The following is a 13,881-nucleotide window of genomic DNA, read 5'->3' as shown; positions in this document are numbered from 1 at the left end:
CTAGAGAGGTACATTTGTTACAATGGATGAACCAACATTGACTTATCACTGTCACCCATAGTTTATAATTGACATTAGGGACCATTCTTGCTGTCGTATATTCAGTGAGTTTTGACAAGGGTGTAATGGCATGTGTCTACCATTATAGTAACACACAGAGTAGTTTCATTGCCCTAAACATCCTCTATGCTCTGCCCATTTATCCTTTCCCACTTTTCAACCCCCAGCAATCACTGAACGTTTTGATGTCTCTATAGTTTTGCCTTTTCCAGAATGTCATATAGTTGGATTCATATAGTCAGTGGTCATTTGAGATTGGTTTCTTTCACTTAGTAGTATGTATTTGAGTTTCCTCTATGTCTTTTAATGGCTTCATAGCTCACGTGCTTTTTTTCTGCAACAAAGGCCACATTCAAAGATTATTGCTTTCATTGCTGAATAATATTCCACTGTGTCGATGTAGAGGTTTGTTTATCCAGGCACTTACGAGTCTATAGTAACCAGTGTGGAGCCTGGGGAAGCCATAAATGGCCTGGTTGTGGCGAAGGCCTGGAGCCTATGTCCATAGGAGCCATGGAGGTTGGAGGCATTAGATCTTAGAGCCATAGGGGAAGGCCTGGAGCTTGGGTTGACAGGGTCTGTCCCATAGCCTGTGGCTATAGAAACCTGCCTGGTGTTGAGTTCACTGAATTGTGCCTGGCATTGGAGTTGATGTTGAAGTCAGGTGTTACATTTGCTCTCCTCTCTGCACATACATAGTATCTCTTTCCATGCTGCACTACCCAGGTTTAGGGGCGGGGTAATGCAGATAATAGAAAACTGTCCTTTATACTCTATTTTATGCCGTTTTTCTTACTTTTCTACTCCACAAACGTGCTATAACCTCTCACCTGGATTCCTTGTCTCTTTTGAAGACACTTTGATGCACGGATGGCTGTTCAAATTGATGTTTCTGTGAAGGAATAAGTGCTGAAAAGTTCTGTTTTGCCATTTTGTCCATGGCATTCTTCTCTGTTAACTGAAAAAATATTTTTACTGAATAACATATTGTTAAAAATTGTCAGACCCTTGGTTTAGCTCTGGAAGTTTCTCCTTTAGAGCAAGTTCCTTTCATAGTTCCCTATAGAAAGACTATAGTTGTAAAATGTTGGTAGAGATGATATTTTGTGTGTAGAATTAAGGACCGATTACACATAAATGTTTAGCGGACAGTAAACATTTGTGAGTAATCTGTTCTTACACACAAAAAGAAGGTCTATAGCTTTAGGAAAGGGAAAATTATCAAGGTTATTCAGACAATATAAAATGAGTTGAGAAAATTGAAGGGAATGTTTATACTTGAATGAGACCTCATGGAGAAAGACAAAATAAGGAAGCCATGGGAGAATATTTGCATTTTCGGAACCACAAAAGTGAGGAAAGCCAAGAGCACAGCTGGAGTTGCACCAGATCAAGTAGACATTCCATCAGAGCCTGAACTGAGAATGCACCATTCCTAGTCACCTTGATAACAGCCCCATTTTCTGTTAATAATACTCTATGAGAAAAATCTTGCAAAAATAGTCAGAAAAGGCAGAGTCACATGCAGTTCAGTGTGTTCCACCTTGGCAGACGGTCTTAGGAGGAGTTTTGGAAGGATCGTGCTGCAGGCAATGGATGAGATAATAATGAGAAAAAATTTCCAGCTCTGTATAAAAAGGCAAGCGAAATATATGCTTGTGAATTTTTGGCTGCTTTTTTATGCTGTATTTTCAGATCAATTTTATCCCAGTTAATGTGAATATAAACTCTGATTGTTATGGCTATCTCTCGTGGGGTGTCTATTATTTTGTCAGAAATTGTATCAGGAACTTTATATCAATCACTAAATTACACATTTCCAAGCTGCATATGAATTAGGTATTACTATGATCATTTTACAGATGAAGAAGATGAGACTCAGAGCAATACATAAGTTGCCCAAGGTCAGAGAGCAAGTAAGTACCAGAAATAAAAGCCAGATAAATCTAATTCCCATATCCTTGCTATTTCAATGATGTTTCAGAGTTGATTACAAAAAGAATTGTTCTGTGTGCTCAGGATAATTTACTACCTACTAAATTTAACCATAGGACAGTCTTATAAACAGGGTAGAGTATGCAGTTAAGATAAAATTTGAGAGGAAAAAATTAAATTAAAATAGTACATAACCAATGATCAGAATATTCTCTCAGTATTTTAGAAATTTATGTAAGAATAAACTAGATACTGATAAAAAAGTCACATTCTTTATGCACAAATCTTGTAAGTAGCTACTGTTAAGGAGAGGATACTATTTACCTAGAAGAAAGTGGGGTTGTCAACCACTATAAAACCATTCGTGGGGTGAATGTCTTTTTTATTTTAGGCCTCTGGCTGATGGATCCAAGAGGTAGATGCGTGATGTCAAAATATTCTCTTTTATAGGTAATTACAATTTACAATGGAAGATACAGAGACCACAAGGTAGTAGAGTTGAGTTATATTAACAGAAAACCTTGTTAGAGAAAAGAACCACCTCTCACTATCATGTTCAATGGCAAAGATTAATAGAAGGTACAGCAAAATGGACACACATGCGAGTATACCCACATTGATATTGGAAGTAACTTTTTTCTTATATACTATAAATCATATCCCAGAATATACTCATAATGTGTACACTTATTGGGATATTACAATCAACGTACAAAATATGTACCATATGTACATTGACTGTGATGTACATATGTGTACACAATACAGATGTACAAAAAATGTACATAATCTGTACAACATGTACATTTATATGTACATAATGTGTACACAGTAGGTATGTACATAATGTGTACAATATGTAAATATATTGTAATATTACAATGATTTCATATAATCACAACAGCATATATAATCACGATACACATATAATACATAATATCAATATAAATGTACATATTGCACACATTATATACATTTACATTTATTGTGATATGATATGTACACATGTACATCATGCACACGTGCAGATTTGCGGTATATATACGTGTACATAAGTGTGCACAGTATGTACATATGTACACTAAACATATGTTCATATAATGTAGATATGTACCTTCTGTACAGGAGTACACAGTATGTACAATATATACACGTATATACTAGGTACACATATAGGTGTATACCCACTTTGGTAACCGGAGAGATTTCTATCTAATATACTAAATATAAAATCCCAGAATGTTGTCATAGTGTGTACATTTATTGTCGTATTGTGATAAATGTATTAAATAGGCACAATCTGTACATGTACTCTGCTGTACATACGTATACACAACGCACATGTACAAAAAATGTACATAATCTGTAAAATATGTACCTATATATTTCTATAATGTGTACACAATGCATAGGTACATAATGTGTACACTATGCCCATTCCTTAAAATATCAGTGATAAAATATATATAGTCACAGTAAGATATATAATCACACTAATACATATATGTCGTGTAATATCACCAAAAAGTACGTATTGTACACATTAGGTATGTATTAGGTACATATGTATAGTGCACATATTATGAAAATATATATGTATCATGATAACACCGTATGTACACGTATACAAACATGTGCCTACTATTTAAACAATGTACACATGCAGAAATAGGTGCAAACTACATACCTATGCACAGCAGGCTATTACTACAGTTCTGCTCGTAGCAGCCTCAATGCCCACCCTGGCTGCTTAAAGACCCCCGGCTAGGGGGCTGTACCCACAGCCCCCGCCAGAGGGCCCATAACAGCTACCAGGCCCACGCTGGCTGCTTAGGGACCCCCTGCCTAGGGCGCTGTGCCCACAGCTGCTGGGGCCTGGCTATTTTGAAAATGTGGTGTAATATGATACTGGCAACCATATCACACAAAAATGATAATGTTATTGTGGTTCTTTACATATTAGGCAATAGTTCTAGTTACACATTTGGCATATTGACAAAAATGTCATCCTCACCCCATTGACATTAGAATTGAAAGCATAGGAGATTTCACCCCTTGCAATGTTTAATTCAATATAATTGTTTTCTTGTTTACATTAGTGACCATATCAGAGCACGGTGTACCTCTCTTGCAGTATTCAGAATATTTCTCTATGGGCAGCAACATTTTTCTCTCCTTATCTGGATATTAGGAAGAATATCACAGGACCGGCTTACAGCGCCAGTCACATCGTGAGCAATGTCATCTGTAATCCCCTAGTTATTAAGAACAATGTAACGGGGGTCTTGTGTGCTTTTGGAGATATTTGGAGTAATATCCTTTTAGTTTCTGGATATTAGAAACAATACTACAGTGGTGGTGTACACTTCCTGCGATATTAAGAGTATACTCATCCTCTGTCCCTGGGATATTAGGAACTACATCGCAGAAGCGTTGCACTTTGCCTATAATATTGGAACAATCACAGAGTGTACACCTTCTTTCATTGTGAGAGAAATACCTACTTAGGATATGATGGATAATATCACAAAATGGACACACATGGGTATATACCCACTGTGATATTGGAAGTCATTTTTATCTAATATACTAAATGTCATAACCCAGAAAAAACTCATAATGTGTACACTTATTGGGATATTACACTCAATGTACAGAATATGTAACATATGTACATTGACTGTGATGTACATACATGTACACAATACAGATGTACAATAAATGTACATAAACTATCATTTTTACAAATATATGTACAAAATGTGCACACAATAGGTATGCACATAATGTGTACAATATGTACATTTATTGTAATATCACAATGTTATATAATCAAAACTGCATATAAAATCACAATACACATGTAATATGTAATATCAATATAAATGTACATATTGCAAACATGTACATTTACATTTATTGTGATATATGTAAACATGTACATCATGTACCCATTATGTACAGATGCACAATATATGCAAGTGTACATATGTGGGTACAGTATGTACATATGTACACTACACATGTGTACATATAATGTAGATATGTACCTTCGGTACCCGAGTACATTCTATGCACAATATGTACGCATATAAACTATGTACACACCTGGGTGTACAACCACTTTGGTAACCAGAGAAATTTCTATCTAATATACAAAATATAATAATTCAGAATGTAGTAATAGTGTGTACATTTATTGGCATAGTGCAATAAATTTATAAAATAGGTACAATCTGTATATTTACTCTGCTGTACATATGTGTACACAATGCACATGTACAAAAAATGTACATACTCTGTAAAATATGTACCTACATATTTCTATAATGTGTAAACAATGTATAGGTACATAATGTGTACACTATGCACATTCCTTAAAATATCAGTGATAAAATATATATAATCAAAATAACGCATATAATCACAGTAATATATATATATCATGTAATATCACAAAAAAGTACATATTGTTCACAGTAGGTACGCATTAGGTCTATATGTATTGTGCACATATGTACATATATATTTATCATAACACCATGTGTACACTTATACAAATATGTGTTCATTATTAAAACTATGTACCTGTGCAGAACAGGCTATTACCACAGCCCCCCTCGTAGCAGCCCCAAGGCCCGCCCTGGCTGCTCAAAGACCCCCCGTCTAGGGAGCTGTAACCACATTCCCCGCCAGAGGGCCCATAACAGCTCCCAGGCTGACGCTGGCTGCTTAGGGACCCCCTGGCTAGGGCTCTGTGCCCGGCTATTTTGAAAATGTGGTGTAATATGATGCTGGCGACCATATCATATGGAAATGATGTTATTTTGGTTTTTGATATGCTAGGCAATAGTTCTAGTTACACCTCTTCCATATTGGCAGAAATGTCATCCTGACACTCCTGGACATTAGAATTGAAATCATAAGGGGGTTTCACCCCTTGCAATGTTAAATTCAATATAATTGTTTTCTTGTTTACATTAGTGACCATATCAGAGCACAGTGTACTCCTCCTGCTGTATTCAGAGGATTTGCCTATGGGCAGCAACATTATTCTCTCGCTCTCTGGATATTAGGAACAATATCACAGGACCGGCGGACAGCCCCAGTCATATCGTGAGTAATGTCATCTGTAATCCCTTAGTTATTAGAAAAAATATCACGGGGGTCTTGTGTGCTTTATCAGATACTTGGAGTAATATCTTTTCCGTTTTTGGATATTAGACACGATACTACAGTGGTGGTGTACACTTCCTGCGATATTCAGGGTATAATAATCTTTTGTCCCCAGGATATTAGGTAGTACATTAAAGAAGCCTTGTACTTTGCCTGTGATATTGGAACAATCACAGAGTGAACACTTGCTTTCAAAATGAGAGTAATACCTACTTAAAATATGATGGATAATATCAAAAAATGGACACACATGGGTGTATACCCACTTTGATATAGAAAGAAATTTTTATCTAATATACTAAAAATCATATATCACAATATACTCATAATGTGTACACTTATTGAGATGTTACAATCAATGTGCAGAATACATACCATATGTACATAGAGTGTTATGTACATATGTGTACACAATACAGATGTACCAAAAACGTACATAATCTGTACAATATGTGCAATTACAGGTACATAATGTGTACACAATAGGTATGTACGAAATGTGTTCAATATGTACATTTATTGTAATATTACAATGATATCAAATCACAACAGCATATAAAATCACAATACACAAGTAATACATAATATAAATGTACATATTGCACACATCGTATACATTTACATTTATTGTGGTATCACAGTGTGTACACATGCACATCATGTACCCATTATGTACACATGTACAAAATATGCACATGTACATATGTGTGAACAGTATGTGCATGTGCACACTATGTACACATAAATACATATAATGTTGACATGTACATTTTGTACATGAGTACCTAATATGCACAATATGTACACGTATAAACTATGTACACACCTGGGTGTACACCCACTTTGGTCAATGGAGTAATTTCTAATATGGTAAAAATTATATTTTAGAATGTACTCATAATGAGTACATTTATTGGCATATCACAAGAAATGTATAAAATAGGTACAGTCTGTACATTTACTCTGCTGTGCATAGGTGTACACAATACACATGTAGAAAAAGTGTACATAATCTGTAAAATATGTACCTATATATTTCTATATTGTGTACAGAATACATAGGTATATAATGTGTACACTATGCACATTCCTTAAAATATTAGTGATAAAATATATTTAATCACAATAAGATATATAATCACAGTAATATATATTGTCTAATATTACAAAAAAGTACATATTGTACATATTAGGTATGCATTAGGTACATATGTATTTTGCACATATTATGTAAATATAAATTTATCGTGATAACTCCATATGTACGCATGTACATATATATGCCCGATATTAAAACTATTTACACATGTAGTAATAGGTGCAAACTATGTACCGATGCACAGCACGCTATTACCAAAGCCCCCCTTATAGCAGCCCCCAGGCCCAGCCTGGCTGCTTAGAGACCCCCTGGCGATTGGGCTGTGCCCACAAACACTGCTCGAATGCCTGTAGCAGCCCCCATGCCCACCCTGGCTGCTTAGGGACCCCCTGACTAGGTGTCTGTGCCCACAACCCATGCCAGAGTGCCCGTAGCAGCCCCCAGGCCAACCATGGCTGCTCGGGGACCCCTGGCTGGGTCGATGTGCTCACAGACCCCACCAAAAAGCCCAGAGCAGCCCCCAGGCCCACCCTGGCTGCTTAGGGGTCCCCTCGCTTGTGGGCTCTGCCCACAGCTGCTGAGGCCCAGCTATTTTGCAAATCCGGTGTAATATGATACTGGCAACCATATTATATAAAAATGATAATCTTATTCTGTTTTTTTGTATATTAGGCAATAGCTCCAGTTACACCTCTGCCATATTGACAAAAATGTCATCCTCACCCCCGTTGACATTAGAATGAAAATCATAGGGGAGTTTCATTCCTTGCAATGCTTAATTCAATGTAATTGTTTTCTCGCTTACATTAGTGACCATATCAAAGCATGGTGTACACCTCTTGCCGTATTAAGAGTATTTCCCTATGGGCAGCAACATTTTCCTCTCGTTCTCTGGATATTAGAAACAATATTCCAGGGCCAGGGTACAGCCCCAGTCACGTCGTGGTTAATGTCATCTGTAATTCTCTAGTTATTAGAAACAATATCACGGGGGGCTTGTGTGCTTTCTGAGATATTTGGAGTAATATCCTTACCGTTTTTGAACATTAGAAACAATACTACAGTGGTGGTGTACACATCCTGTGATATTCAGGGTATGGTCATCCTTTGTCCTCAGGATATTATTAACTACATCACAGACGAGTTTTAGTTTGCCTTGATATTGGAGCAATCCGAGAGTGTAAACCTGCTTTCACAATGAGAGAAACACCTACTCAGGATATGATGGATAATATCACAAAATGGACACACATAAGTGTATACCCACTTTGATATTGAAAGTAATTTTTATCTAACATACTAAAAATCATATCCCAGAATATACTTATAATGTTTACTCTTACTGAAATATTACAAACAATGCACAGAATATGTACCATATGTACGTTGACTGTGATGTACATATGTGTGCACCATACAGAGGTAAAATAAATATACATAATCTGTACAATATGTACATTTATGTGTACATAATATGTACACAACAGGTATGTCCATAATGTGTACAATATGTACATTTGTAATATCACAATGATATCAGAACAGCATATACAATCACAATACACATGTAATGCATAATATAAATGTACGTATTTCACACATTATGTACATTACCATTTATTGTGGTATGACAATGTGTTTACATGTAGAGCATGGACCCATTATGTACGGATGTACAATAAATTCAGGTGTAGATATATGTACATAGTATGTACATATGTACACTCTGTACCCATACATACATATAATGTAGATATTTACCTTCTGTACACAAGTACATAATATGCACAGTATGTACATGTACAAAATATGTGCACACATAAGTTTACACCCACTTTGGTAACCAGAGTAATTTCTATCTTATATTCTAAATGTAGTATCACAGAATGTACTCATAATGTGTACATTTATTGGCATATCACAATAAATGTATAAAGTAAGTAAGATCTGTACATTTATTCTGTGTACCCAATACACAAGTAAATAAAATGTACATAACCTGTAAAATATGTTTCTTTCTATTTCTATAATCTGTGCACAATGCATAGGTACATAATGTGTATAATATGTACATTTGTAATGTCACAATGATATCATATCACAACAGCATATATAATCACAATAAACGTAATACATAATATAAACGTACATATTGCAAACATGTATATTTACATTTATTGTGATATGATGTGTACACATGTACATCATGTACCCATTATGTACAGATCTACAATATATGCACGTGTACATATGTGTGCACAGTATGTACCTATGTATGCTGCGTACACCTATGTATATATAATGTAGACATGTACATTCTGTACATGAGTACATAATAAGCACAACATGTACATGTATAAACTATGTGCGCACCTGGGTGTAAACCCACTTTGGTCACCGGTGTAATTCCTGTCTAATATGCTAAAAATTATATCCCAGAATGTACTCATGTGTACATTTATTGACATATCACAATAAATGTATAAAATAGGTATAGTCTGTACATTTACTCCGCTGTACATATGTGTACAAAATACACATGTAGAAAAAATGTACATAATCTGTAAAATATGTACCTATTTATTTCTATAATGTGTACACAATGCATAGGTACATAAAGTGTACTCTATGTACATTTCTAAAAATTTCAGTGGTAACATACATATTATCACAATAAGATATATAATCAATAATATGTAGATATCACATAATATCACCAAAAAGTACATATTGTTTATATTAGGTACGTATAAAGTACATATTTATTGTACACATATTATGTACATATATGTTTATTGTGATAATATCACATGTACATGTGTACAAATATGTGCCCATTATGTAAACGATCTACACATGTAGAAATAGGTGCAAACTGTGTACCTGTGAAGAGCAGGGTATCCCCACACCTCCCGCCAAAGTGCCTATAGCAGCTTCCAGCCCCACCCTGGCTACGTAGGGACCCCCTGGTTAGGTGGCTGTGCCCATAGCCCCTTCCAGAGTGACAGTAGCAGCCGCCAGGCCCTCCCTGGATGCTGAGAGACCCTCTGGCTATGTGGCTGTTACCACAGCCACCACCAGAGGGCCCGAAGCAGCCCCCAGACAAATCACAAAGGGCCCGTAGCAGCTGCAATGCCCAACCTGGTTGCATAGGGACACCCTCGCTTGGCTGCCATGCCCACAGCTGCTGGGGCCCAGATATTTTGAAAATGTGGTGTAATATGATACTGGCAATCATATCAAATGTAAATAATAATTTTATCCTTTTTTATTATATAGTAGACAATACCTGAAGTTACACCTCCGCCATTTTGACGAAAATGTCCTCCTCAACCCATTGAAATTACAAGGAAAATTATAGGGGGGGTTAACACCTTGCAATATTTAATTCAATATAATTGTTTTCTTGTTTACATTAGTGAAAATATCACAGCACGGTGTACTCATCTTGCCGTATTCAGAGGATTTGCCTATGGGCAGAAACATTCCCCTCTCCTTCTCTGGATATTAGAAATATTATCACAGGACCGGCAAACAGCCGAAGTCATATCGTGAGTAATGTCATCTGTAATCCCCTAGTTATAAAAAACAACATCAAGGGGGTCTTGTGCACTCTATGAGATACTTAGAGTAATGTTAGGATTTGGGTAATTTACATGAGGGAGAATATTGAGTTGGTGTATACACTCCAAAACACAGTAGAAAAGGGCATTGTATATTTTTTCTGACAGATTATATTGAGAGCAATTTTGCTTTTAACATTGGGGTACCTAGATAATATTTAGATTTTTTTCGATTAGCGTAAATTTAGAATTTCAGCATTTTACACAAGAGAGCATATTGAATTGGTGTATATACTCCAAAACACAGTAGAATAGGGCATTGTATATTATTTCTGACAGATCATATTCAGAGCAAATTTGCTTTTAACATTGGGTTGCCTAGAAAATATTTAGATTTTTTTCGATTCGCGTAAATTTAGAATTTCCATATTTTAAATAATAGAGCATATTGAGTTGGTGTATATACTCCAAAACAGAGTAGAAAAGCGCATTTTATATGTTTTCTGACAGATAATATTCAGAGCAATGTTGCTGTTAACATTGGGGTGCGTAGATAATATTTAGATTTTTTTCAATTTGCGTAAAATTAGAATTTCGGTATTTTACATGAGAGAGCATATTGACTTGGTGTATATACTTTAAAACAAAGTAGAAGAGCGCATTGTATATTTTTTCTGACAGATTATATTCAGAGAAATTTTGCTTTTAACAATGGTGTGCCTAGATAATATTTAGATTGTTTCGATTCACGTAAAATTAGAATCTCGGTATTCTAAATGAGAGAGCATATTGAGTTGGTATATATAATCCAAAACAGTGCAGAAAAGGGCATTGAATATTTTTTCTGACAGATTATATTCAGAGAAATTTTGCTTTTAACATTGCTGTGCCTAGGTAATATTTAGAGTTTGTTAGATTCACGTAAAATTAGAATTTCAGTATTTTACATGAGAGAGCATATTGAGTTGGTGTATATACTCCAAAACGGAGTGGAAAAGAGCATTGTATACTTTTTCTGACAGATTATATTCAGAGAAGTTTAGCTTTTTACATTGGGGTTCTTACATATTATTTAGATTTTTTACGATTGGCGTAAAATCAGAATTTCGGTATTTTACATGAGAGAGCATATTGAGTTGGTGTGTATTCTCCAAAACAGAGTAGAATAAGGCATTGTATATTTTTTGACAGATTATATTTATAGCCATTTTCTTTTAATCTTGGGGTGCCTAGATAATATTTAGAATTTCTTCGATTTGCGTAAAATTAGAATTTCGGTGTTTTATATGAGAGAGCATATTTAGTTGGTGTATATACTACAAAGCAAAGTAGAAAAGGGCATTGTATATTTTCTCTGACAGACTATATTCAAAAAAATTTTGCTTTTAACATTGGGGTGCCTGGTTAATATTTAGATTTTTTTTGATTCGCGTAAATTTAGAATTTCGGTATTTTACATGAGAGAGTATATTGAGTTGGTTTATATATTCCAAAACAGAGTAGAAAAGGGCATTGTATTTTTTTTTTGACAGAATATATTCAGAGACATTTTCTTTTAACATTGGGGTGCCTAGATATTATTTAGATTTCTTTCGATTCTCGTAAATTTAGAATTTCTGTATTTTACATGAGAGAGCATATTGAGTTCGTGTATATATTCCAAAACAGAGTTAAAAAGGGCATTGTATATTTTATCTGACGAAATACATGCAGAGCAATTTTGCTATTACCATTGGGGTGCCTAGATAATATTTAGATTTCATTTGATTAACTTAAATTTAGAATTTCGGTATTTTACATGAGAGAGCATATTGAGTTGATCCATATACTCCAAAACCGAGGAGAAAAGGGATTGTATATTTTTTATGACAAACTATAATCAGAGCCATTTTCTTTCAACATTGGGGTGTCTAGATAATATTTAGATTTTTTTCAATTCGCGTATAATAAGAATTTCGGTATTTTATATGAGAGAGCATATTGGGTTTGTGTATATACTCCAAAACGAAGTAGAAAAGGGTATTGTATATTTTCTATGACAGACTATATTCAGAGCAATTTTGCTTTCAACATTGGGGTGCCTAGGTAATATTTAGATTTTTTTCGATCCGCGTAAATTTAGAATTTTGGTATTTTACAAGAGATAGCATATTGAATTGGTGTATATACTCCAAAACAGAGTAGAAAAGGGCATAGTGTATTTTTTCTGACAAATTATATTCAGAGCAATTTTGCTTTTAACAATGGGGTACCTAGATAATATTTTGATTTGTTTCCGTTCGTGTAAAATTAGAATTTCTGTATTTTACATTAGAGAGCATATTGAGCTGGTGTATATATTCCAAAACAAAGTAGAAAAGGGCACTGTATATTTTCTCTCACAGATTTTGTTCTGAGACATTTTGCTTTTTACATTGGGGTGCCTAGATAATATTTAGATTTTTTTCGATACGTGTATATTTAGAATTTCGGTATTTTACATGAGAGAGCATATTGAATTGGTGTATATACTCCAAAATAGAGTAGAAAATAGTATTGTATATTTTTTCTTAAATATTATATTCAGAGCCATTTTCTTTTAACTTTGGGGTGCCTAGATAATAATTAGATCTTATTCAATTAGCGCAAATTTAGAATTTCGGTATTTTATATGAGAGCATTTTGAGTTGGTGGATGTACTCAAAAACAGAGTAGAAAAAGTCATTGTATATTTTTTCTGACAGATTATATTGAGAGCTATTTTCTTTTAACATTGGTTTTCCTACATAATATTTAGATATTTTTCAATTCGCGTAAAATTAGAATTTCGGTATTTTACATGAGAGAGCATATTGATTTGGTGTATATACTCCAAACCAGAGTCGAATAGGGCATTGTATATTATTTCTGAACAGATTATATTTAGAGCAATTTTGCTTTTAACATTGGGGTGCCTTGATAATACTTATATTTTTTTCGATTCAAGTGAATTTAGATTTTCGGTATTTTACATGAAAGAGCATATTGAGTTGGTGTATATACTCCAAAACAGAGTAGAATAGGCATTGT

This window comes from Callithrix jacchus, chromosome 8 (genome assembly GCF_049354715.1).
Source record: "Callithrix jacchus isolate 240 chromosome 8, calJac240_pri, whole genome shotgun sequence".
Taxonomy (NCBI): domain Eukaryota; kingdom Metazoa; phylum Chordata; class Mammalia; order Primates; family Cebidae; genus Callithrix; species Callithrix jacchus.
Note: the sequence above shows the minus strand (reverse complement) of the source record.